Genomic DNA, 27,040 nt, shown 5'->3' on the forward strand with positions numbered 1-27,040 from the left:
CTGCATGGTCTAACCTGTTGCTGATACTTTCCATTGCATCTTTAAGTTCCCTGATTGACTGTTTCATTTCCTTCAGCTCTGCTATATCCTTTTTATATTCTTCATATCGTTCATCTCTGATTTGATTCTGTTTTTGGATTTCCTTTTGGTTATTTTCCACTTTATTAGCAGTTTCCTTCATTGTTTCCATCATTTCTTTCATTGTTTTCAACATGTGTATTCTATATTCCCTTTCTCTCATTCCTAAGACTTCTTTATAAGTGGAATCCTCTGCAGTAGCTACCTCATGGTCCCTTGACTGGGTTGTGTTGGACTGGTTCTTCATGTTGCCTGGAGTTTTCTGCTGATTCTTCCTCATGGGTGATTTCTTTTATCTGTTTCCTTGCCCTAATTTTCCTTTCACTTCCTCTTGCTCTTTAAGTTCTCATGCCTGTGGACTAAGGGTCACAGGATCAGAAGGGTGAGAAGGTTTAAGAGCGAAAAAGGGATGAAAGAAAGGAGGACCGAGTGATAAGGAAAAAAAAAGAAAAATAGAGAAAGGAGAGGGGGTGGGTAAAAGGAATATTGACAAAAAGAAGAGAGGCACAGAAAGAGGGAGACAGAGCAATATAGGTGTCCAGTAGAGTACTTTGATACAACCTTAAAAAAAAAACCACCTTCTGGGGGTGCCCAGTTGGGTGGTTCCCTTGAGGTCAGCAGCTCTTTGCTAACCTAATCAGACACAATACCCCACCTCCACCAAGTAGAGAGTAAAGACAAAAATGGTATAAATCAAACCAAAACAAGCAAACAGAAAACTTTATGGGATAAAATTGGCTGGAAAAAACAAATACTAGCGGTAGAAACACTAACAAAAATGAAGTTCTAATTATTGAAATAGGCCGCAATGGGAAATTACAATTAAACTAGAAAAATTGAGAAAGAAAAAGGATCTGTATGGAAAAGGTTGAACTTAAAAAACAAAACAACAATCCACAACATCAAAATAAACAAAAAAAAAACAACAAAAGCAAAAAAAAAAAGAAACACAACCAAAAACAAAGCAGTATGTATATGTGATTGAATATTGTCTGGGCAACACGTGGTCTTCTGGGGTATGAGATGTTAATCACAGTTCTGATATGACTGGAGGCTGCTAGTTTCTCAAACCCCAGCAGGTAGACACCCTAAATCTCTCTTCAGCCCACTTAAAAGGCACTTTGAACTTGTTCACTTGCTGAGCAGAGGCTTTCCCAGGGAAGTGGTTGTCGCTGGAATCACTGCTGAAGTGGCTATCCACTTACCCTGTGTGTCAAAACTGGTCTCCCTCTGCCCCCGAGGGTTAGGGCTGCAAGGCGGCTCAGACCCCGCCCTTCGGCTACTTGGTCGCTGGGTTACCAGCTCCCACCCAATTCCAGCTCTGCAACCCTGAGGGTGGAGCTTGCCCGGGCAGATGGTTCATAATGTCTGCCTGTGACCCAGAGCCAAACACTATTAGCTCCGTCTGACTCAGCGGCTCAGACTGGGGCCCTAGACAAAGGCCAAAGTTCTCCACACTCCCGCTCAGGCTCTCCCCAAGGCAGTTCAGCTGAGTGCCAGGTCCAAAGACACCAAAACAGTTCACAGGTAAGGCCTTTCTGGTTTGCAGTCTCGCTGCTACTGAACTTACAGTTGCGGGCGGGTTTAGACGGATTGAACACACGCGACCACTTGCCGGTTTTCCACTGTTTTAGTCCTCCTCTTGGGGTCCAGAAGTCTCTCGCTGACTCCCTGTATCCTCTCAGGGGTGATGATAGGCAGATCCCACCAGCCAGAGATGCCTGGAGTCCTATCTCCCCAGACTCACGGTGCCCAGATGCAAGGAAGCTGTTACTCAGCTGCCATCTTGCTCCGCCTGAGGCTCACTTTGCTAAACTCCCATATAGCTGGAAAGGGCCACATATCCTAGGTCTGGCCAATGTAACGCAAGTGGAATTCTCTAGGTGGAACTCCTAGGAAAGCTTTTCAAAGAGGACGGAATTAATTAACTTGTTCCATTAGCCCTATGTTCTTTGGTGCTTTGGTCTTTCCTCTATTTTGCCTGAAATGTGAATATGAATACATACTTGGAAACGCAGCAGCATTTTTAAAAGCATAAATGTAAAAACCTAAGGATAACATAGGGGAAAGATGGAGAAAAGACCTGGGTTCCTGATAGCATTTTATTGAGCCACTAATCTGCTCTGAATTGCCCACCTCTAGATATGAACTATAAATGAATCTCTGTCTTGTTTAAGCACTGCTTGTCAAAGAATCTGTGGCCTAAGAATTCTTTTAATGATTTACTATCTGTTTATTCATTAAATGATGCATTCTGTTTTTTAAAACACTACTTTGGAATTACAAAAACAAACTTTCGCTTATGTCCTTAGGTGGAATAAATTGAACCAACATTGCTATATTAATAAACTTCATTACTTATAAATATAAGAACAGTATTGATTAATAATTTTAATGATGCAAATCACAACTGTAGGATAAAAGTCAGGGAATTTTCTTAATCTCCTATCTCAAATCTTTTCTTTTTAATTTCTGCTTCCTTTTTCCTTCATCAATTCCTATCTTTTCTTACCCTTCAAATACTCATAGTCTGGTGGAAGAAGTTAACTTATGAACAACCATAACATAGTATTATAAGTTCTAGAAATATCAGTCAAAAATGTAAATCTGACTTTATTATTTCCCTGCTTGAAAGCCCCCCTGAGCTTTCATGTAGCTTTTAAAGCCTTTTTCATTCTGGCTTCAAATGTCTTCTCCAGTCACATCTTCTACCCAACTCCTTTTCTGTCTCTCAACAAATTCCTTTAGCCCTATGCTTTCTAAAACCACTGGACTTCTGGTAGGATCCTGACAGTATCACACACATTTATTCCTTCATAGCTTGCTTATCTCTTCACTCCTATGCCCTTTCTCTCATCTCAATCTGTGAAATCCTGCTCATTCTTCAAAACTGAGATAAAGCTTTCCCTTACTCTTCAAGTTGAATTAGTAACTACTTTATCTTTTGTGCTTCCCATAAACATGCTTTTATGCTAGCATTTATTCAGTTGATTTGTAGTTATAGGGTCTGTCTTTCCTAGTAGACTGTGAGGTCCCTGAAGAGATGAGCTGTGCTTTATTTTGCAGCTCAAGCATCTAAGTCAGAGTCTTACATGTCTGCAAAGGAGTGATTACTCAAAATTTTTTATGTTTTTATAACAAGAAACTTAAAAATGTAAATTATCTGTACCTCTCATTGAGTAGTACTAAGATTATTTATCTATTTCCTAAATATATCCCTATGAAAGAAATGCTGCTAGTGATTAAACAATATTCATCAATTACCTAACAAATAATTGCCCAGTGAGTCATCTCTGTATCTGCTTTTATTGACTCATGATTGAGGTTTTCTTGCTTCTTTGTGTGTCTTTTATTATTGGATTGCATACGATACATGTGTATAAAGAAAAGTTAAATCAGGAGTTAATAACATGTAAATCCAGAAAAGAGCATGCTCCTTCTAATAGAGGTGGAGGCTGAGTCAGACTGTGGTTAAACTTGGTCTGGGCTTGTTGTAGCTTCAGTTTGATTCAGTTCATTGCTACTTTCAAATCTTTTGAGGGAAGAGTCACATTTTTCTTTAGCAGAGCTTGAATTCTAACCATAGGCAAGATTTAACAAATTTACAGAAGCAAGGCCAACTTTCCAAACTGGGGGTCTTGCTGTGACATCTGTCACCCCATATATTGCCAGAATTGATTTGGCTGATCTGGCTATCTAAGCTGGTGTTCCCCTCTTTACCTCCCTTACCATTCCATGTTTGTCCCCCTTGAAACTGAGAATTTGGTCCAGAGGGCAACTTTTCCCAATAGAAGAGGATCATTCTTCAGTTAAGGGTATACCAGGAGCTGCACTCCTTTATAGAACCTCCAAATAAACTCTCAGATTGTTGGGATCTTTCTCTACCCTGTAACCTAGATCTCAGACCATTAGGTCACTAGGGCCTTGCTCCTGGAATTCTGTGCCTTGGGAAATGTCTTGTTCCCTTGTTGACTAATCCACACATGTCAAAGACAGAAGCCCTGTGCTCTGTGAAGGCCTAGACTTCCTTGGGGAGGTCTCTTTCATCCCACCCTCCAGTAGTTAGAATCCCAGAGTGTCTCAGATAAATTTCTCTCTGCTCTCTTGTTCCACCCTCACATTCAGTACACTACATCCAGCACTTGAAGAAATATGGGAAAAAGTTGGCAGGTAGATGGAGACTTGCTTTGTAGTGGGGGCTTCTTAGAATTCCAATCCCTCACTCCAGCCTACATGCAGCTATTAAGTTAGGCTGGTTTTTCCTTACTCTCATTCATAGCTGATTCTTCTATCCTCTTCTAGAAATTAGAACAGCTATGGATCTCTCCTTTCCCATCAAGGGCTCATTCATTTGTGGAATTTAATTCATTTAGGTCTTTCTGTATTTCATTTTTTGATGTGTTTTTTAAAAACTTACAATTTTAGGCAGAAAAGAGGGTGGGGGACTCGGCTTGTTGTTGCTGCTGGAGAACTAGAGATGGTCCTGCGGCTGTTGCTCTTCCAGTCACCTGACATGTCATCTCACTTAGTTGAGCCACCACCGCCCCTTCACAATAACAACAATAACTGCAAGGAAGGGGAGCAGCCTTTGCCCCCACCAGCTGGCCTCAACAGTTCCTGGGTGGAGCTTCCATGAGCAGCAGCAATGGCAATGATAATGGCAATGGGAAAAATTGGGAGCTGGAACATATATCTTCCTCATCCTCCATCCACAACGGAGACATGGATAAGATTCTTTTGGATGTACAACATGAATCAGAACAGAGTAGTTCAAGAGGCAGTTCTCACTGTGACAGCCCTCCCCCACAAGAAGATGGACAGATCATGTTTGACATGGATATGCACACCAGCAGGGACCACAGCTCTCAGTGAAAAGAAGTAGTTGTAGAAGGAGAGAAGGAAGTTGAGGCTCTGAAGAAAAGTGCAGCCTGGGTGTCAGACTGGTCCAGTGGACCTGAAAACAGCCCACCCAAGGAGTTCCACTTCAGGCAGCCTGAACGTTTCCATGTCTTGAAGTATGAGGGAAAGTGGAGCCATGACGAAAGGGGGTATTTTCTCTGAAGACTTTCTGAAGGTGTTCATTCCATCTGTCTTCCTTTCTCATGTTTTGGCTTTGGGGCTATGTTTGTAGTATACTTTGAAGTATTTTATAGTCCTTTAATAGAGTGGTATTTACCACAGAAGACAATGTTGTGTAAGGTGACTTTTTTGGAAACTTGTCTGTATCAGCTAGCTTTTTCTGGATAAAAAATTACTCCAAGATTTAGTGGCTTAAAAGTATTATGTATTATATCTCATGTACTGGTGGGGCAAGTTAGATTTGGCTAATCTTGTCTGGGCTTGGCCAGGAGAATATGCTTGAACCAGGGATGTGGCTGGGCTTGTTTCTTCACTAAGGTCTGTGCTAGAGCTACTCCACATGTGTTCATTCTAGGACCCAGACTGAGGAGACACACCACTAAGTCCCTTCCTGTGGCAATGACAGAAACAATTGAGTGAGCAGAAACCCACAAGGCCTCTTGAGATCTAGACTTGGAATAAGCATACCATTCCTTCTTCAAAGCAAGTTCATGGTCATACCTCAAGTAAAGAATATGAATAGAGTAAGGAGTAAAGAATCAGGTCAATATTCTATCTAAAGAGAATTGGTAACATTATATGGCATTTTCTCTAGGAAAACCTACAGAACTGGATGTTGGGGACAAGGTTTTGTTGAATAGTAGTATATTGGTATTTGCTAATGCAGTGATAGTCAAATCATAAGCTTACATAGGGCTAGGCAGGTAGTGGAAATGAACAAAATGGAGCTGTGGGGATTATGCAGTGGAGACCTCAGACCCTACTTAAAGAGGTGGGGGACTGTACTCAGTGCTCAGCTTAAACTGTATTTACCAAATCTTCAAATATTTCAAGAGAATCAAGAAATTTAGATGTTTTGTGACATCTTCCAATTTTTAAAGGTTGATGAGTAATTTTCAAAAATGCAAATGATTATTTTGCCAAGTCCTAGAGGCCTGTAGTTTGCAATCTGTGTAATCCTCTAGTTTCCAATTCATGCAAAATCAGGGATTACTTGAGGATTTCTGCAGTTTTCATTATGGCAGCCATGTCTCTAGAGGGTAGGGGCATTAAAAAACGTTACCATAATGATTACTATTAACAATAATTCCTTAAGTTAGTATAATACTTTATATTTTATAAAATACTTTTATTCTTTCGTTTGATTTTGGCTCAAAGATACGTCTTTTTATACCTTCAGGAAGCATCCAGGGTTTAAGCAAGAAAAGCTTTATTCCTATTTCTTAGATACCTAATGGGTTGCTATAAACTTTTTTTTTCCTTTATTTTTTATTTATTTATTTTGCAGTTTTTGGCTGGGGCTGGGTTTGAACCCACCACTTCTGGCATATGGGGCCAGCACCCTACTCCTTTGAGCCACAGGCGCTGCCCAGGTTGCTATAAACTTTTATTTGCTTACCACATATTTATTGAGTACCTGCTATACCTTAGGAACTGATACAAGGTATTAAGATTCATCAGTGAACAGAACAGACAAAGATGATCCTTGATTTCATAGAGTTTCTGTTCTCTTTGTAGCTTGAGCTCCTTATCCTAAAACGAAGTCAGCATCTCATCCATAGGTTTGCTATATTTTCAAGGTTGAGAGTAGAGGGCCTGTCAGGCAGTCATTCATAGTAAGGACCTTTATGAGGTGGGACCTGCCAAGAACATCAGAAGCAGGTATATTCCATAAGGAAAAGTGTTAGTCAAGTGGGTCAGTTAAGAGGGCTGTTGCTGTATTTAGTTGAAACAAAAGCAATTTTGAAAAGAGCCTTTAGTAGTTAAGGGACCTGAAAGTGAAATTAGAAAACGTTTATGCTATTGTGTGTACTGTCTTAATTACAGCTTCCTCTACTTTCTTCCTGCAAGTTAGTTTCACAGCCCTCCTGAAATGCTGTACAGTGGGGAAATAAGGATGACCAATTTTTGCCATTAACAAGCATAGCCTATGAATTATTCAGATATATTACTTGCTTCATTTTCTTACCATGTCTTCAGACTTTTAGCTCAATGAATTGAAATTTCACATTTGTGTATAGATTTAGAACCATGTTTTAGCTCTGATTTTCTTAACTTGGATCTTTTATTGGGATACCTATGGATAGCTTTAGCATACACTTAACTGTTGGTTTAGAAAGGTAAATAATAGTGCAATAAATATAATCCAACTATTAAAGCAGCCTATCATTTTTGCTATTCTGAAATACATCTAAAAGCAGCCTATAACTTGCTATGCTGAAACGCATGTAACTTGCCAAGTATTAATTCTGTTTCTTAATCTCTTCAATAGATTACATGTAATAACACCTATAAACACCAAGAAGTTTCTGTCTAATGGATGTATGGCAAATGGTCATTTCCTTCCTTCCTTATTTAGAGTGTCTACATACAGAACTGTGACATCTGCTTCATATCTCTCTCTCTCTCTCTCTATATATATATATATATATATCATTCTCATTCATCTCTATATAATATCATACTCAGTCATCTGAGAATTTATGCATTTAACATAAAATGAATATCTACCTTCAGATGACTGAGAATGATACCTGTAGAATTTCATAATTATTAAAATCTTTCAATTGTTCTCCTCCCTTCTGTGCTGCATTTTTAATGTGATTAATCTATACACTTCTCCACCTCTGGTAACTCTTGAAATGCTTATAAAATAGGTTATAAAATAGGTCTTTTGATTCACCATATAACTTAGGAAAGAAGATAGGATTTGCTGTCAGAAATCTTGGATGTGTTGTAGCTCCGTTATTAACTAAAACCTTGGGCAAGTGACTTCATTTTTTTGGAGCCTCAGTTTTCTTTATATGCAAAAGGAGAAAATGCCTACTTAATGTGTAGATTAAGTTTGAGGATAAAAAGAAAGTGCTTTTTAAGCTGGACAAAGACTGGTTTTTATTAAAAGGTCACACGTGCTCTCCTTTTCTTATAAACTTCAGCAGTTCCTTGGAGGAGGGAGAAAGGTGAAGAAAAAATAGAACCAATGCCAGTTGATAAGCCTGAGAACATTGGTTTGACATCCTTCTCTGCACTTGGAGATCCCATCAAGCCTATCAGATTTGTGGCTGAGCGTAAGAATAATAGAACAGGAAATTCAGTATTCTCTATGGTGTTAATTTGTGTCTGATTTGTATTGGGTTTTTGTTGTTATTGTTATGGTGATCAAGGTGTACTTCAGTATTTTAAAAAAATCAAAATTATAATATTATTAATGTTCTTAATACATAAGTGACTAACTAGCTATTGTATACATTTTGATTTTTTGTTCTGTTACTGAGGCTGGAGTACAGTGGTGCAGTTACAACTCACTGCAGCCCTGAACTCCAACGTTCAAATGTTCCTTCTGCCTGAGCCTCTGAAGTGCCTGAGACTATAGGCATGTATCAGCATGCCTGGCTAATTTTTAAAAATTTTTTATGGAGATGGGGGGTCTCGCTGTGTTGCTCAGGCTGGTCTTGAACTCCTGGGCTCAAGTGATCCTTCTGTTTCAGCCTCCCAAAGTGCTGGGATTACAGATGTGAGCCACTATGCCTAATGATTTTTGAATTTTGAATGAGATTTTAATTAACAGTTCCTAGTGGTAAAGTCTAGGAACTGTTAATTAAAATCTCATTCAAAATTCAAAACTATGGCCCGGGATGAAGGAGGGAGGAGGGGGGGAAAGAAGGGGAGGAGGGAGGTCAGATTAGGGAAGGGTGAATGGTGGGATCATACTGGTGGTGCATAATGCAAGGGGTACTTGTCGGATTTATTAAGTATAGAATATAAATGTCTTAAAACAATAATTAAGTAAACGAGATGAGGTTTATATTAACCAGTGTTATGTAAACGCTCATAATTCTATATGAAATCAGCACATTGTACCCCATACATGCATTAATGTATACATGATCTATGTGTTTATGATTTAATAAAAATAAATAAATAATGTTATTATGTATGTAAAAAAAAGTTCCTAGTGCATGATAGTCGCCCAATAAAATGTATTGAGTGAATAAGTGAATGATTTCACATTTAAAGATACTTCTAGCAGCTTTTCTTGCCTAACGTCATTTTAATCATGTCATTTAGAAGCCTTAGTTTTTTTCAAATAAATTTTAAGAAATTGCACAGGTGACCCCTAATGTGAGATCAGGTGGCCATTAAGAAGGAAGTTTATTAATCAGTATGTGTGGGGAAAAAAGGGGATTTATTAGTTTTCTTTTGTGAATGAGGAAACTGAGGCTCTGACAGTAACCTTTGGAAGGCTTCTCAAGGTTAACAGAACTGGAACCCCCAACTTAGTTTTTTGTTGTTGTTGTTGTTTGTGTTTATTTTTTTCTGAGATAGAGTGTCATTTTGTGTTCTGGGTGGCCGGGTGGTGTGGCTCATATCTATAATCTGGGAGTACAAGGCATGTGGATCGCCTGAGTTCAAGAGTTCAAGACCAGCTCAATTTAGTTCTGTCAGGCTGTGGTAATCCACATCATTATCCTGCTTCCTAGGTAAATGATTAAGATTGTGGCTAGTCACATGGCATATAGCATTTTAGTGCATGTTGTGTACTGAAAAATACACTCATGCCACAAGTTACAGTTTTGTTTAGTACAGCAATTCTCAAACTGTGGGTCGGGACCCCTTTGGGGGTCAAACAACCCTTTCACAAGGGTCGCCTAAGACCATCCTGCATAACAGATATTAAAATTACAGTTAGGAAGTAGCCACGAAAATAATTTTATGGTTGGGAGTCACCACAACATGAGGAACTGTATTAAGGTCACGGCATTAGGAAAGTTGAGAACCGCTGGTTTAGTAGTTTACTTTTCCAATTTAGAATGTTCTCAGTTTTGGAATCTCCTCTCTATCATATGTCACCTTTTAGTCTTTCCCCTCAAGCCACATTAATTGGGAGAGGGCCTGGGAAGCCTTTGACTGCTGTGGTAACATCAGATACTTCCCTTCCTTCCCTGAGGCCACCTCTAATTAGAAGTATTGCCTAGCTAATTCCCTGCTTTTGAGAGATTAGAAAAAGGCTTTCTGCTTCAAAGACCAAACCCCTAAGCATACAATAACCCCCCCTTTTCCTAATCTGTACTGTCCTACAGAGGGAGGCTATTAAACCCTGAGTTTCTCCAGTAGCATCAAAAGAGTCTTCAAGGATAAAGTATAGAGATTAAATACATAAATTATAATTTACAGTGCATGTTAATTATTTTTGTGTTGATTTAAATCTCCGAGATCTCTTACCATTTTTCCTCTTTCCATTTGGCAGTCTTTAACACTTTGAATTTACCCTTTTTACTAACTCTTTTATTTCTTCAATTCCAATATGCATCCTAGTTTTAGTAGCATTTACAGACAAAAGACTCTTGGAATTAACAAATGAATTCTTACTTTTTGCCATCTAATTTAAATCTACTTTTGTTTTTTTTTCCCATCAAGTTTTCTTTGCCCCATTTAATTAACTCTATCAATGGTTAATGTCATTTTATGGTTGATTTTCTAGTCAGTGACCTTAATTTTAGTTCAAAATGGTGGGATTTTTCGTATATTATTCACCTACGCCCCAACTCAGTTGATGCCTCTTGAACTCTGCACCAGAAACTCTCCAATGGGTCTTCCTTTTTAGAGAAGGACATACCATTCTTCTACGGTCCCTGGAACAAAACTTCCTATGTGGCTCTTTACAAAATCATTTACATTGCTTTCTAATTTGCAACCCACTCTTTGCCCCCATTTCTGTTGGTCTAAATTTCTCAATCCCTCAAATCTTTTGTGATTATCCTTGAGTCTTCACTGTCTCATTAATTGACAAATGGTTCCAGCTTCCCAACTCCAAGTTTAAGGACCTCCATCAGTGTTTCCAAATGTCCTACCAGGTATCACAGTCCCCTGTCCACATTGATAAGGATTTTTATTTCCAGAGCTTATCAGCAGGTCATTGTTTTCTTGTACAAATCTACTGTACAAATCCTGGAGCCCTGTTAAGATCTATTAAGATCTTTTTTGAGTCAGTCCTAGCAATTAATTACAATAGCCCAATGAGAGGACTGAGTATCCATTTAAATGTACAAGGTCTGTATTTCCAGGCCTGGGTACCATCATCACTGTAGTCCACCAGGCTGGACTCTTTGGAATCCTTTTGTCTATTCACCCCTTCTTCCATTTAGCAAGCAGAGGTGGATATGTGACTGCCATATTCATATAGTCATTAAAGGTCTTCCGTCACTAAATGTGCCTCTGTTGATGCTGCCACTGTTCCTGATTCTAGATCCCTGTTTCAAGTCTATAGCCTCCTTGTTGCTGTCTCAGGTCTATGTTTTTTTTTATGTGTGTGTTTTGGCCAGGGCTGGGTTTGAACCCGCCACCTCCGGCATATGGGACCAGCGCCCTACTCCTTGAGCCACAGGCACTGCCAGGTCTATGTTTTTTAAGGATATTTGGCTGCGTGTTTGTCTTATGGCTTCTTCCTTGGCCTCTCAAAATTCAGTGGCTTGTAATTTTCCACCATATAAAGCATAAGTTCCACTGACCTTTTTCAAGTCATCCGTAATTGGTATGTTCACACTAGCATTCATTCTTAACATGCTTACACTTCTGCAGAATCTGTATAGTAAATAAACACTTTCTTCTCTGCTTTTAGCATTGTTGGGTCTCCCTGTTGGGTCTGTTCACTAATAACTTTCCCTAGGTATCTTGAGTCCTCATCAGTGATGGTAATGGTAACAAGCACTAACAAAGGTTAATCCACAATGGTTTAGAGTTGCACAGCCCACAGCCATGTGACTTTGGACAGATGACTTAACCTACCTGAGCCTTAATTTTTTCAGCTGAAAATGAGGTTAAGTTATACTATCAGATAATTACCAAGCCCCCCTAGCTTATGACCAGCATTTCTTTCTTGCTCATGGCACATGCAGGCTTTATGTCTGCTGTGTCTTTCTTATTCTGGGCTGCAGGGTGAAGGAGCAGCCTCTATTCCTGGCACACACCATCATCATATTGTGACAGAACCTCTGGGTGCTTTTTAGCACATCTGCTGGGATGAGTAGTCTTGTCTGCCCAGTTCCGCTGATAAAAGCCTATCACATGGCCAACTTTAGAGTCATGGGATGGGGATGCATTATCCACCTCAAAGATAGGAGTAAGGGCTATTTGTAAATAATTATTACTGCCTCACAGGGTTATTGTGAAGTATAAATTTCTTAATTGGTGTGAGAGCCTAAAAAAGTTCCTGGCACGTGGTAAGGACTTAGTGTCAGTTGTTATTTTTATTGTTAAATCTTGTGCCAAGTACTGTGCTAAGCAATTAATGTGTGTCATATAGTTTAATTCTTAACACATCCCTGTGAGGTTGATATTATTATCCCCATTTTACAAATGAGTAAACTTAAGTTATAGAGAATAGCTAAATTCTCCACAGTCACACAGTTTGCAATGGACAGAACAGGCATTTAAACGAGACCCAACAGATTTCAGAATCTTTGCTCCTAATCTTTTACTATTCCTGAAAATATGTATTGAGAAGGTTCTTCCTAAATTTCCTGAGCCTATTTCAATACTGCCACTGAAGTCTCTTTCACCCCTGCAGAATCTTCCCATGACTTTATAGCACTTGCCATTAGGTAGATGCCCACTTAGAGAAACTCAGCTACCAAAGTTTGCTTTCAATTAATACCTTCAGAAGAATGTTTAAGTTGTAGACTATGAAACTTGGGAAATCCTCTTGAGATAAAAGGCTGCCGAGTCCAGTGTTATTCCGTGAAAAAAAATTAATACCTCCAAAGTTTGATTTCAGTGACTTTCAAAGTTGGGTTAGTGCTTTTGGTTACTTCATTCAAATAACAGAGGTCAACTTCAACTGGATGGTTAGTGCCTCGACCCTTAAGTTCTTAATCACATTTGGAGAGCAGATTTTACATAATTTCCTAACCTTGCCTTTTTTCTTCCCCTTTTCTTTTTTTATATTTAATTATGATAGGTACTTAATAGTAATATATCTTTATAGGATATATGTGATGTGATACAGACATAAATGTGAATTAATCAAATCAGAGTAATTGGGGTATCCATCACTTCAGGCATTATACATTTTTTTGTGTTAGGAACAATGCACTTCCACTCTTTTAGTTATTTTAAAGTATACCCAACTGACTGTTGATTATAGTCACTTTGTTGTTCTATCAAATATTGTTCATTCTATCTGTCTAACTTTATGTTTATACATATTACTCATTTCCACTTTATCTCCCCTCTTGCTGCTCCCCTTTCCAGCTTCTGATAATCACTGAACTATCTCCATGAGATCAATCATATTTAATATCTAGCTCCCACATATGATTAAGAACATAGGAGATTTGTCTTTCTGTTCTTATCTTACTTCGCTTAACATAATGTTCTCCATTTCTATCCATGTTGTTTCAAATAGCAGGATTTCATTCTTTTTTGTTGCTGTATAACATGCCATTCTGTACATGTATTGCAATTTCTTTATCCATTTATCCGCTGATGGATATTTAGGTTGATTCTGTATCTGGCTTTTGTGAATAGTGCTACAATAAGTATGGGAGTGCAGATACCTTTTTGATGCATTGAATTCCCAACCTTTGGATATATACCCAGCAGTGGGATTGCTGGGTCTTAACAGAGTTGTATTTTTAGCTTTTTTTTTTTTTTGAGACAGTCTCACTACGTCATCTTTGGTAGGTTGCTGTGGCGTCACAGCTCACAGCAACCTCAAACTCTTGGGCTTAAGTAATTCTCTTGCCTCAGCTTCCCAAGTAGCTGGGACTCCAGGCACCCACCACAAGGCCCAGCTATTTTTGGTTGTAGTTGTCATTATTGTTCTTAGCAGATCTCGGCTGGGTTCGAACCCGACAGCCCTAGGGTATTTGGCCAGCACCCTAGTCACTGAGCTATAGGCTTCGAACCTATCTTTAGTTTTTTGAGGAACTTCCATTTTAGTTTCCATAGCGGTTTCACTAATTTGCGTTCCTACCAACAGTATATGAGGGTTCCCCTTTCTCCACATCCTCGCCAGCATTTGTTATTGCCTATTTTTTTGATACAAACCATTTTAACTGGGGTGAGATGCTATCTCATTGTAGTTTTGATTTGCATTTCTCTGCTAGCTAATGATGTTGAGCATTTTTTCTTTTTTTTTTTTTTTTTGGCCTGGGCTGGGTTTGAACCTGCCATCTCCGGCATATGGGACCGGCGCCCTACTCCTTGAGCCACAGGCGCCGCCCAATGTTGAGCATTTTTTCATATGCCTGTTGGCATTTGTATGTCTTCTCTTGAGAAATGTCCGTTCTTTGCCCATTTTTAAATCAAATTATTTGAATTTTTTCCCATCGAGTTGTTGGAACTCCTTATATATTCTAGTTACTAATCTCTTGTCAGATGGGTAGTTTGCAAATATCTTTTCCCTGGGTTGTCTCTTCCTTTTGTTGATTGTCCTTTGCTGTGCAGAAACTTCTTAGCTTGATGTGATCCTGTTAGTCCAATTTTGCTTTGGTCGCCTGTGCCTAGGGGTATTACTCAAGAAGCCCTTGCCCCAACCAATAGGACCTTGTCTTCTGTGGGATTTACTTGTCTAATTTCTTGTAGAATCCCTCAAGTTCCCCACCCCCAAGGCTGATGCCAGACTCCACAGTCTGGATATTGCTTTTGAGAAAGTTGGTGTCTTTCTTCCTGTATTCATTAGTGTGCAAATGGTATTATAAGGCATGTAGACATTTGTAGTCTTGTGAGACTATTCCACTTTGAAGACTTAGGTTTGGATACATCCATAAAGTAATTTATTGGCCCTCATCTCACTTTTCTAAGTCCAGAGCAGAGCAGTCCTTCTGTCTTGTTCTTGGTCCACTTGGTGGTATCTCTTCCATGAGGTTATGAACTCCCTGAGGGTAGTGTTGTGCCCAGATCTTGAAATACCCCACAAAGACCACTAAGGAGTCGAGTCAAATGCAAAAACAATAGAGCCGTTTATTCACAGATTCGAATCTGGGCTTCTCCTTCCTGCTGCAGCAGGAGGGCAGAGAAGCCCCTACCGCAGAGGGAAGAGCAGTTTTAAGGATACAGAAAAGAAAAGGGGGGGAGGAATAGGGGCTTAGGGGAAAGATTTACTACTACTGGGGCCAAGGGTGGGTGCTGTTATCGCTAGGGGCAAACATACTGGAGCCGGGGTGGGGGAGGAAGCAGGTTGCCTATCACCTTTGGTATGCAACTGTAAATTGAAGGCTGTGGGGCAAAGTGGGGTCAGTGAAGGCTGTGAGACAAAATGGAGTTAGTTTTAACAAAATGAAGTTAGCTTGGTCCTTTCAGTAGAGACTGTGTTTCATACTTTTCTGCACAATGTTTATGAACTTAGGTACATCGTTAAAGGCTGTAAGAGAGAACATGCAGAGATAAAATGAATAACAGCCCTTGATTTTGGGACGCTTACAGTTTAGGAAAATTAACTCCCAACTCTAAAATGGAGGAATGTTTCCCTCACTAAACTGTCATGATTCAGATTTCAGGAGAGGCTGTATAGTGAAGTGGCACCAGCATGCTCCGGAGCCAGATTGCCTATATTATATCCCAGCTCACTACTCACTGTCTATGTTAACTTTGTGCTTCAATTTTTTCATCTATTGGGTGGATAAAAATAGTACTTATTTCACAAGATTTTAATGAGGATTAAATGAGTTAGTACAAGTGTCAGGCATACAATAAGAATTCAGTAAATGTTAGCTATTGTAAATGATAAAATAACACATCTGATAGCACCTAGAATTGCCTAGAATAGTGCTACTCAAAGTGACCAATGAGATAAGGAATTTAGGCCACAATGTAAAGCAATCCTTTCCTTCCTTTGCAAAAATTCTTGCTAGGAAAAAACTTAATAAAGCTGATTTGCATTCTGACTCTAGCTGCTTTCCTTGTTTGTAGATCAGCAGCCAGTTCACAGAACACACTTTTGTTTCCCTGGCCTAGCACCTGGTAGACATTCAGTAAACTTATTTATATACTCTAGTCTGAAAAAGCTCTCTATATAAGGTAATTTAAGGAGATAATTATATTTCCTGCTTAATGAATTGTGTGGATTAGAAGTTCTGTGTATATCACACATTATAAATCTGTATACTACTTCTATGTAATCTTTCTATAGCTTAATGGTTGCAAATTGGGTAAATCATAGCCATTTTTGGTTATCCCTGAATGTTTTTCTAGTGGGAAGAGTAGATAAAAGTAGCCACATGGGTTCTCTGCAAGGTTGGGAATGGACTTTTCCAGATAGCAGGAAGGCAGAGAGGTGATAATCATTTTCTTTTCCTATCATGTAAGTACTTTTTAGATTCAAATATATAAAAAAAAAAAAAAAACACAGATATTACAGGTAAACTTTATTTGTATAAATAAGTTTGAAAACTATGTTGTTACATAATCGAATACCTAACGATATGTTGTTACTTAGAAAGAAATTAATATTACAAGTAAACTTTTATGTTTTGCTTCATTTATACCAAAGCAATTTAAATTAGTAATTATATTCCTCTGGGTTCTTCAGAGAAACAGAATCAGTTATATCTATATGGATTTATTATATGGAATTAGCTTATGTGTTTATGGAAGCGTAGAAGTCCCACTCAGCAAACTGGATACCCAAGGAGAGCTAATGGTATAATTCCATCTTGAGTCTAAAGGCAGAAGACTGATGTCCTAGCTTTATATCAGGCAGAGAAGGCAAATTCTCTCTTACTCTACCTTTTTATTCTATTCAGGCCTCTACTCCTGGTGGAGTGGATAAAACCCACCCACTTTTGGGAATCAGTCTGATTTGCTCAGTTACCTGATTCAAATGTTATTCTCTTCCAAAAACACCTTCACAGACACACTCAGAACAGTTTTCAACCAAATCTCTGGGTACCCTGTGGCTCATTACAGTTGACAAAAAATTAATCCTCACAGTAATATTAGACACAGTTCTCCCTATGTAAGAGTGAATGTCTTTGATTCCTATATGTTCTATTTTTTTTTTTTTTTTGAGATAGAATCTCACTATGTCACCCTCGGTAGGATGCTGTGCCATCGCAGCTCACAGCAACCTCAAACTCTTGGGCTTAAGTGATTCTCTTGCCTCCGCCTCCCAAGTAGCTGGGACCACAAGTGCCCACCACAACACCTGGCTATTTTTTGGTTATAGTTGTCATTGTTTGGCAGGCTGGGGCTGAATTCAAACCCAACAGCTCTGGTGTATGTGGCTGGTGCCCTAGTCGCTGAGCTACAGGTGCCAAGCCTGATTCCTATATATCCTTTTTTTTCTTTTTGATTCCTATATATTCTTAAACATGATTTTTTTTTCTACTCAAAATTAATTACTTCGCCTATTTGGGGAATATTTTAAATCTTAATTCTTTGAATAAAATTAGTTTTTGTTCTTTTTTAATTTCTATAAAAATATTTTTATGAGAGGTTATAGGCAATCATTTCTGCTGCATTATAATTGGAAACTTAAACAGCTATGCAAATGGTTATTCTGGAAATTTTTCAGTTGCAAGAGAGTCCTGTTTTCAGTCTAAAAAATAGATTTGTTAAATTATGGAAGAAACCTATTGAGTGATGGGACAGAAGAAAACAGGCTGCTTTGTGCAACTCTATCTCCTAATATCCTTGTCAAAATGGCATCATAAGGATGTGCAGTGAAGGTGGTAACCCTCTGTCATTCCACAGCAAGAGGGATATAGGTAGTGCAGACTGAGGTTCTCAGGGCATGGAGGAAAAATGTTTCAAAAACAGAAATGGACCATTTGAAAATGCAAAAGAAAACGGATATCCTAGGAGCAAATTGGATTATTTTTTTTAGACTTAAAGCCTTCCTGTAACCCTAACAAATAGTACCATAGCTCCACCTGCTGCATAAAAAGGCAAAGAGCCATCCATCCATCACAAAGAACCTTCTTTTCCACCCCCCAGGATTTTATTTTTTAATCTTTGGGTTCTTTACCCAAGCAAAGTCATTGAAACTGTTCTTACTTTTTGCTTCCAATCATCCTTTCTCTCTGCTTCCTGCTAATTTCATGTTTAAGAGATTTACAGGTATCATTTTGAAAGGTGACATTTCAAAGAAAGCATAATAGGGAATTATAATTTGATGATGTGGTTGAGGTGTCTAGAAATGCATACACATAAAGGACAATTATATGTCTGTGTATATATATATGTGTATATATATGTCTGTGTATATATATCACTTGGAAAAAATATGTGTGGGAAAGACTGGAGAAGGGGAAAGGCAGTATAGAAGAACATGGTTTAAAAACCTGACTTTTCTGATGCTAATTTGCTGGGTGCCTTGGGCAAGTTACTTAACTTTGTGTACTGCCATTTCTCCATTAAAAAAACAATGAGGATAATGGTATATACCTCATAGAATTTGCATTAGAATGATAAAAGATCAAGTAATACTGGACTTATCTAGCCATCAGACTTCCAGTCTCAGAGTCATCTGTAATTAATCTCAGAAGGAAGCAAAAAAGGGCCTGTGAGCCGGGAGAGCACTGCATGCTTTAGAAAAGACGGAGTCCATTGACTTGGAATTGTGTGTAAATTAAGCTCAGTATGTATTGAGCTTGTGTATGTACACATGTCTCTTTCTTCTTTCCGTAATTCTTTCCCCTCTACTTCAGAATATAGATTTTAAAAAATGGAAAGAAAGGAAAAAAAGAATGGTAGATGAAGGTGGAAGTGTCTCCTTAGAAATTAATGCACATAATGGGAGAAGATGCCAGAACTCTGGGGATAAACAGCTTTCTGTTTCAGTCAATCACACTGTACCAGGTCCTTGCCTCAGAGTTTATAGGCATTAGTAGAAGTTTTCTGTATTGTGAATAGGATACTATATTTACAAAGAAGTTTGTAATGCGGTTATAAAAAAAAAAAAAAATATGTACTGCATTTTAGAAAATGTTCCTTAAATAAAAAAGGGAGAGGATATACGTCATTTATGTTGAAAATCAGTATATATGGAATATCTCGTTTTTCCCCTGTTGTGAAAGACATACTCAATACTACTATTTGTTTTAGAAATATTTTTATTTTCTCAAATGGAAAATTACTACCCCAAGTTTTCTGCCTTTATATTTTTTGAAGTGATTTAAATCACTTTCCAAATCATTTGAAAGTCAAAGCAAACAGATTCTGGATAATTGATGTGAGGGGTGGGGTGTGGGGTGTCTTTCAAATTAAAAATGTAAATTTAATATTTTTCATTTCTAGAAAAGCTTTCTTTGGGGGAGATAAAACTGAAAACTTTCAAGTTCTGGGTGGATGTTTGTATAGATATATTTTACATGACTAAATATTTTCATGAGGTAAGGGCAACAAATTATATTTCCTATTGAAATGTTTTGCATAAAACCCTCATTAAAATATGTACTAAATTTATAAATGTAAATTGGAACAAATCCCAAAATTCTTTCTGTATTTATTGTGTGATGGAGGGAGGCAAAAAGTGATGCCCCCTTTCCATCTGAGATGGGAAAATTGTCTGACTAAAAATGATATTAGTGTAAATCAGGACTTCTCAACCCATTTGAAGAACAATGTGAGGGTTTTTTGTTTTTTCTTTTTCTTTAATTTCTTCTTTTTCATAGACCACCATGCCATTCAGCTGACTGAACATAATACCAGTAACACAGGTTAGGCCCCATGCTACTCACCATGTGCCTTTGGTAACCCCTCATCCCCTATACCCTGTCCGGTAAATGAGATGAGTCTAGTGATCACATACTTGATGTTACAGAAATATCAAATTGGTATATAAGTTTCTGAACAATTACTCTCAATTTTGGTGTTTAACCTGCTTGTATATTAGTAAGAATTCACTTGTAGGCCAGCATCTTGGAATAGCACTGGATAGATTAGTGATTAACAGCACACAGCCTGGAACCTGCCTATGTTTAAATCTAAGCTTTGCCGTGTGCTGGCTTTGAGATCTAAACATGTCATTTAACCTCTTTGTGGCCCAAAGATGAAATGAGGATAATATTGTTAACCCATTTCATAGAGTTGCGCAAGCATTATATGAGCAAAATACTTACTTAGTTTCTTGGAATTTCATAAATTAATAGTTTACTTACTATATAGTTAGCAGCAATAATAATGTTACTAAAGCAGGGTGGATGTTTATGTAGATATATTTTATATATTTGAACATACTTAAAATTTCCATATTTGGGGGGCTTATCTAGAATAATTGCTTTGAAACTTAATTTACTTTTAAGGTATATATTTTAAGAAAATATAGACCATGAAAGTAGCCTAAGTCAATATTATTTGGGGAGAATGTGGTTTGTTAATTTAATAAGAATGAATAGTTCAACATCAAAGAATACTTAATATTCAGTGAATATTTATGGAACATAGTATTTTATATGTTCTGCTTATTGAGTGGTAGTCCTCAACCTTTTTGGCACCAGGAACCATTTCATGGTAGATAATTTATCCACAGACAGGGGTTAGGGAGATTAGGTACTCATAAGGAGCACACAACCTAGATTCTTTGTAGTTTACAGTAGGGTTGGCACTCCTATGAGAATCCAGTGCCACCCTTGATCTGATAGGAGGTGGAGCTCAGGCACTGATGTGAGTGATGGAGAGTGACTGTAAATAGAGATGAAGCTTGGCTAACCTCCTGCTGTGTGGCCTGGTTCCTAACAGGATATGGACCAGTACCAGTTCACAGCCCAGGGGGGTTTTAGAGGATTTCATTACATTCATAGGAGATAAACCATTTGTTGTGGAGCTTCTTTTGGAGGTCAGCAGTTGAAGAAATCTGGCTGGAGATGGATATATCTGTTTCTAGTTATAAGGATGTTGTTGGTTCCTTAACTTGAACTATTATATTATACATGGCCTCCATACATTCGTTAGCATGCTTGGTGCTCTGCATACTAAAGCAAATGCTAGTCCTTTCATAAAGAAAAGAAAAAAAATAAAATAAAAATAGAAAAAAACATTTTAGAAAGACTGCAATTGGGATGTAAAAGAGAAACGGAGGAAAAAAATGATCGATTTTAAGTCTTTGACTTATAAAGAGATATCCAGTTTTCCTCTTTTTTGTCTTAGTGGAAGTGATAACTTTTAAAAAGCACAAAACAAAATTCTATTTAGTCACTGAGAATACAGAGTTTGTTATAGAAGTTTATGTGGTTTAACTAATATACTAGCCTACAAGAGAAATAAAACTGATCAGAAATAAAAACAAAAAAAGAAGAAATGCCATTAGTAGCTCTGTATCTGTAATCCTCTGCTGCTGAGTTCTCCTCCTTAGTAAGGAGCTATTATTTCTTCTGAGAGAACTCTGGGAGCATTTGGTTCCTAGGCAAGTGACTATAGATTATTGAGGATGTGGACCACAATTGGATTTTATATAGCATAGATCACAAGGAAAACAAAATATTATAAATGCCTTCCCCTGAAAAGGCATTTGTGATTGTGTACCTAGAAAAAGTATATTTTAGTGAAGGTTCTATTCCTTTCTCTTGCCCATTGATAAAGGGATTATTGGCTTTTTTCATGTTGATTTATTTGAGTTCTCTGTAGATGGTAGTAATAAAGCTTTTGTCCAATTCAAAATATGCAAATATCCTTTCCCATTGTGTAGTTGTCTTTTTACTTTGGTTGTTGTCTCCTTAGCTGTACAGAAGCTTTTCAGTTTAATTAAGTCTCATTTGTTTATTTTTGTTGTTGCTGCAATTGTCACAGAAGTCTTCTTCATAAAGTCTTTCCCCAGGCTGTATCTTCAAGTTTTTTTCCCTTGCTTTCTTTGAGGATTTGTATCGTTTCATGCCTTAAATTTAGGTCTTTTATCCTATTTATAATTGCCAAAATGTGGAAACAGCCTAAATGCCCACCAACCCAGGAATAGATTAACAATGGTATACTGTTCAAAGAATCAGTATACTGTGGAATACTATTCAGCCATTAAAAAAGATGGATTAACCTGGGTGGAAGTGGAACACATTATTCTTAGTAAAGCATCACAAGAATAGAGAATCAAGAATCCTGGTATTCAATTCTGGTATGAGGACAATTAATGACCTAGTATACGGTGGGGTAAGGGGAGAGCAGAGAGAAGGAAGGAGGGAGTGGGGTGGGGGGTTACGGTGTGTGACACTCCTTTGGGGGGCAGGACACAATTATAAGAGGGATTTTGCCTAACAAACGCAATCAGTGTAACCTGGTTCTTTGTACCCTCAATGAATCCCCGTTAATAAAAAGTATATTTTAGTGTTCTTATATTTGGTAAATTTATTCATTTGCCAAATATTTATTAATGACCACTATGTGCCAAATACAGTTGCTGAAAATATCTTCAGTGATAAAATCTTCAGGCAGATAAAATCCCTGTCCTCATGAAGTTTACATTCTTAATAGGGAGGCTAGAAAGAAAAGCAGGTTTTAAAAAAATAAGGTTAATGTCAAGACTAAATGTACAGAGAAAGGGTTGAGTATCCCTTATGCAAAATGCTTGGGACCAGAATGTTTCAAATTTTAATTTTTTTCAGATTTTTGGAATATTTGCATTATACATACAGTATATATACACACACACAAACACACACATCTGTATATATATACACACATTTATTAGTTGAGCATCCCTAATCCAAAAATCTGAAACGTGTGAGGGAATATTTCCTTTGTCAATGCTCCAAAAATTTCAGATTTTGGAGGATTTTAGATTTTTAGATTTAAGATGTTCTACCTATAATAATAAGCATATGGATATATTCAGTAAAATCGGTTAGGGTAAGTACCTCTAAGGAAGTAACATTTGAACTGACACCCAAAGGGTGAGAAGGAGAAAGCCCTATGAAGAACTGAGATGCACATTCTAGGCAGGTAGGGAAGCTGTCGTTTACCGTATGTAGTACCTCATGCCAGACATTTCAAAGACATTTCAATGGTAGATACTTTTCTCCAGCTTTTCATAACTTTTAGTGACTAAGATAAAAATAGAGCATTTTAAATATACATATATAAAACCAACTACTGTTCATTAATTATTCTTGGGAAGAAGTAAATGACTAAAGAGTTCCATGTATTTCTCCTCTTTTTTCACAGCAGAAGCTAGTATGTTCTCTGGCAACAGTTTGTAGGCATTTGTACTTATATTTACTATGTCAGTATTTCTGTCTCTTTGGAGTTAATTTCTTCATCAACTACCATATCCTCCCTGGATCTTCCTGAGGGCTGATCAGGACTGTAGTTCAGAGTTTCCCAGGCGTTGTCAGAAGACAAAATGCGTGCCTTGTGCTCCTATCTTTATTACACGCTCTCCATCAGTACACTGCAGGACCTCGCAGGCATTTAATTCCATTGGGAGTTAGTCTTGATACAAATTACTTTAATTTACTATTATTTTTACACTTTATCCATGGAATAAACTAGTACCTTTCTCAGGAGTCTTTCTGTTCCTGTTACATATCATGCCTTGTCTTTTGCTTTGCCAATAATAAATCAATAAATGGCTCATTTCTTATTTTCATCCAAATTAAGCCATATATGGTTAGCATTAATTTAAAAAACTTTTTTCTCATTCAGAAAATCATGTTGTTTAAAATTTTCATACATACCGTGGACATTTACTTCCAGTATTGAAAAATAATCATCTTTTTGTGAAGTATAAGTCTTGAATTTATAAGTCTTGAAGTATAAGTCTTGGTTTATTTTAATGAAAGTAGTATACAAGACAAACTTTTCCTTTCTATTTGTATGTTCATTTTTACAGATTTTTTATGGAATATAGATTTATATTACATAACTTTATCTTCCGTGGATAGAGTAGAGATATCTAGGAAAGTTTATTAATGAATCTTGAAAACTTTGCTCTTGAACTACTCATAGTGTCCTCTTCAATGATACTGAACACTTCTTAAAGACAGGAAATGAGTAATGCTGTATGTGAAACTTGAGGAAGAATTTAAAATGTAATCATCATTAGCAAAACTTCTAAAAACAGCATGTTCTTACTCAGTACATTGGCTTCCTTGCTATCTTAATTCTATATATTTGGTTTCTTCACATAAGATGTGCTACTATTAGTATTGCAGATCCAGAGCCAATTAGGATAGAATGACCTAGATTTTGTGTGTCTTATACATGTACATCAACTGAATTTTCAACTAGTCTTGCTTTTAGTAATAGTAAGAATAAATCTATAAAAGAAAAAAAAACACAATGGAAATTTCAAGTTTTGATTTGAGTGATGAAAGACTAAAATGTTTATTGACCTTTATCCATGATTTTCCTTTATTTATATCGTTATTAAATTTTATTGAAAGCTCTTTTTCTGCATGCGTTGAATTGATCATATATACTTTTTCATTTTAATCTGTTAATGTCATGGGTAATGTTACAGATATTCTCATACTTAAAACATTCTATTATTCTTGAGATAACCCCTTTGGGTCATCAATATATGTACTTTTATACATTGGTAGATTTGGTTTTCTATCCTTCAAGACTGTGATTCATGTTTATTAATAACATTAATTTATAATATTTTGTTTTTCCCCTTCCATCCTTATATGATTTTATGACAAAGTTGTATTTTGTAAATTAAGTTGGGGAGTTTTAATATTTTTCTCATTTCAGTCTATACTGGGTTCCTGAAAGGTTTGATAGAACTTGTCATTAAAACATCTGTTTCGGGCGGCGCCTGTGGCTCAGTGAGTAGGGTGCCGGCCCCATATGCCGAGGGTGGCGGGTTCAAACCCAGCCCCGGCCAAACTGCAACCAAAAAATAGCCGGGCGTTGTGGCCGGCGCCTGTAGTCCCAGCTGCTCTGGAGGCTGAGGCAAGAGAATCACGTAAGCCCAAGAGTTAGAGGTTGCTGTGAGCCGTGTGACGCCACGGCACTCTACCCGAGGGCGGTACAGTGAGACTCTGTCTCTACAAAAAAAAAAAAAACAAAAAAAAAACATCTGTTTCAACCTGGTGTTGTTTAGTGGGTAGATTTTTAACCACAGATACCATTTCATGGCTATAGATATTTTTTAGGTTTTTTTCCTTGAGTCAATTTTAACAATAATGTTATTCTATAAAAGTGTTACTTCGTTTCAAATACAGCAAAGAGTTACAGAATTTATCTTTTATAGATATTACATATCATATATCCTATATAAAGATGTATAGTTATAGTTCTTTTCTCTACTGAATTTGTGCAGTGCTAATATTGTATTTTTATTTCTGATAAAATCGTGTATTTTTGTTAACTAATGTTTATTGAGGCTTATTTCATTAGTCTGTTCAAAGAATCAGATTTTTGCTTTGGGCAAAATGCTAAAAGTTTCTATTTTTGTCTTTTTTTAATATTTACGCATCTTTTTCTACTTTTGTGAGTATGTTGTTTTCCAACTCTTTGAGTTAAACACTTAAACAACTTAATCTTACTTTTTAAAATAGGCAATTCAAGCCTATGCCTTTAGATTCATCTCAAGTTTTCATATGTAGTACTTGTTTGATTTTTTTAAATCTTAACCAATTTGAAAGTTTTTTCATTTTTATTCTTCTAGTGGTTATCCTTAAATTTATAACACTCACATTTGACTTAACAGAGTTGACATTTAATAGCTTATTCCCTTGTAAAATAACTACGACGTAAGAAAGCTTTAACTCTACTTGTACTCCATCCATGTCCTGGTTTCTTCCACTATCTCTCTGTGTTCCATTCTGAGTAATTTCCTCAGTTCACTAATTTTTTTGACTCTATCTAATATATTGTTTTGCCTGTCCTTTTTTATGGAAAAATTATTTTAATTTCTAGAGTCTTTCTTAGTGCACTTTAAATCTATAGTTTATGGTATCCTATTTATTATGGTTTTAAACATAGTTATTTTATATGGAGACTTTCATATTGCTCTAGTATCTCAAGTATCTCTATTATATACATGTGTATATACATTATTTTATATATATGTGTGTGTGTGTTGACTGTCCTTAATGGTATCCCATTTCCTTGTGTAGTTTAATAACTTTGGAAGGTGAATTTGCCTTTAGTAGCTAGTGATTTTTTTTTTCCTATGGGAGTACCTATAGCACTGATCACTGATTTGCCCATAAGAAAGCTTTACATATTCCCTTATTTGGCTCCTCAAGGCTTTTACTAGTATAGAACCAGTTTTTAAATGTCTTTCTTAGCTTGGGATTCCCTCATCATAAGTGTATTTTAAAATCAGATTCAATTCACATAGATGGCTTGGGCTTGGAGTTGTGATTTCTCACTGTCAACTTTTTATTTAACCCAAAGCATACAGTGACAAGCTTTTTTCCCCCCTGGACCAGTGTGTAGAAGTTTCTAAACTCCTTTCACAGAAGGAGCTGGTCATTCCATGTTCTGGCTTTATCCCAGAGACTAGGTTTCAGCTCCCTGTCTTATGTAAGCTCAAGGGTACATCTATTGTCTTGACATAGGTCTTACAATCTTGGGGCCTCTAATTTCACACATATGCACACACACATATACATGGATCTGATTCCTAAGTATTCATGAATCAGATGTCTTCCATCCCTACTTTGACATCAGCTGATAGCTGACCAGCTCTGCCTTTTATTTTATTTTCATTCTGACACCTAATCAACTTCCTGTTTTATCTTTCAAACTTATGTATTTAAACTTCATTTTTCTTATATTTCCCCTGAGTTTGTAGCAATCAGGAAATGTCCATTATCTCAGTCCATGTTGATAACAATCCTTTAGTTTTTAATAAGGAAAAACTAATGGTTAACCAAAATATAAACATGTAATCATAGTTTACAACTTGCCAGCTGAAGCAGGGATGAGAGTGAACTTGAATATTAAAGAAAACTGGACATTGTCTCATTTAATATCTGTTCAATAGGTACTATGTAAGACA

General features: G+C 37.1%; 1 protein-coding gene and 1 pseudogene across 1 annotated transcript in view; both read left to right on the forward strand.

The window, feature by feature from the left end:
• Positions 1 to 27,040, forward strand: part of CFAP20DC (CFAP20 domain containing) — a 360,272-nt gene that overhangs the window by 42,840 nt on the left and 290,392 nt on the right. The window lies entirely within an intron of this gene.
• Positions 4,592 to 5,209, forward strand: LOC128591853 (BCL2/adenovirus E1B 19 kDa protein-interacting protein 3-like; annotated as a pseudogene).

The sequence above is a fragment of the Nycticebus coucang genome, chromosome 8 (assembly GCF_027406575.1).
Source record: "Nycticebus coucang isolate mNycCou1 chromosome 8, mNycCou1.pri, whole genome shotgun sequence".
Lineage (NCBI taxonomy): Eukaryota > Metazoa > Chordata > Mammalia > Primates > Lorisidae > Nycticebus > Nycticebus coucang.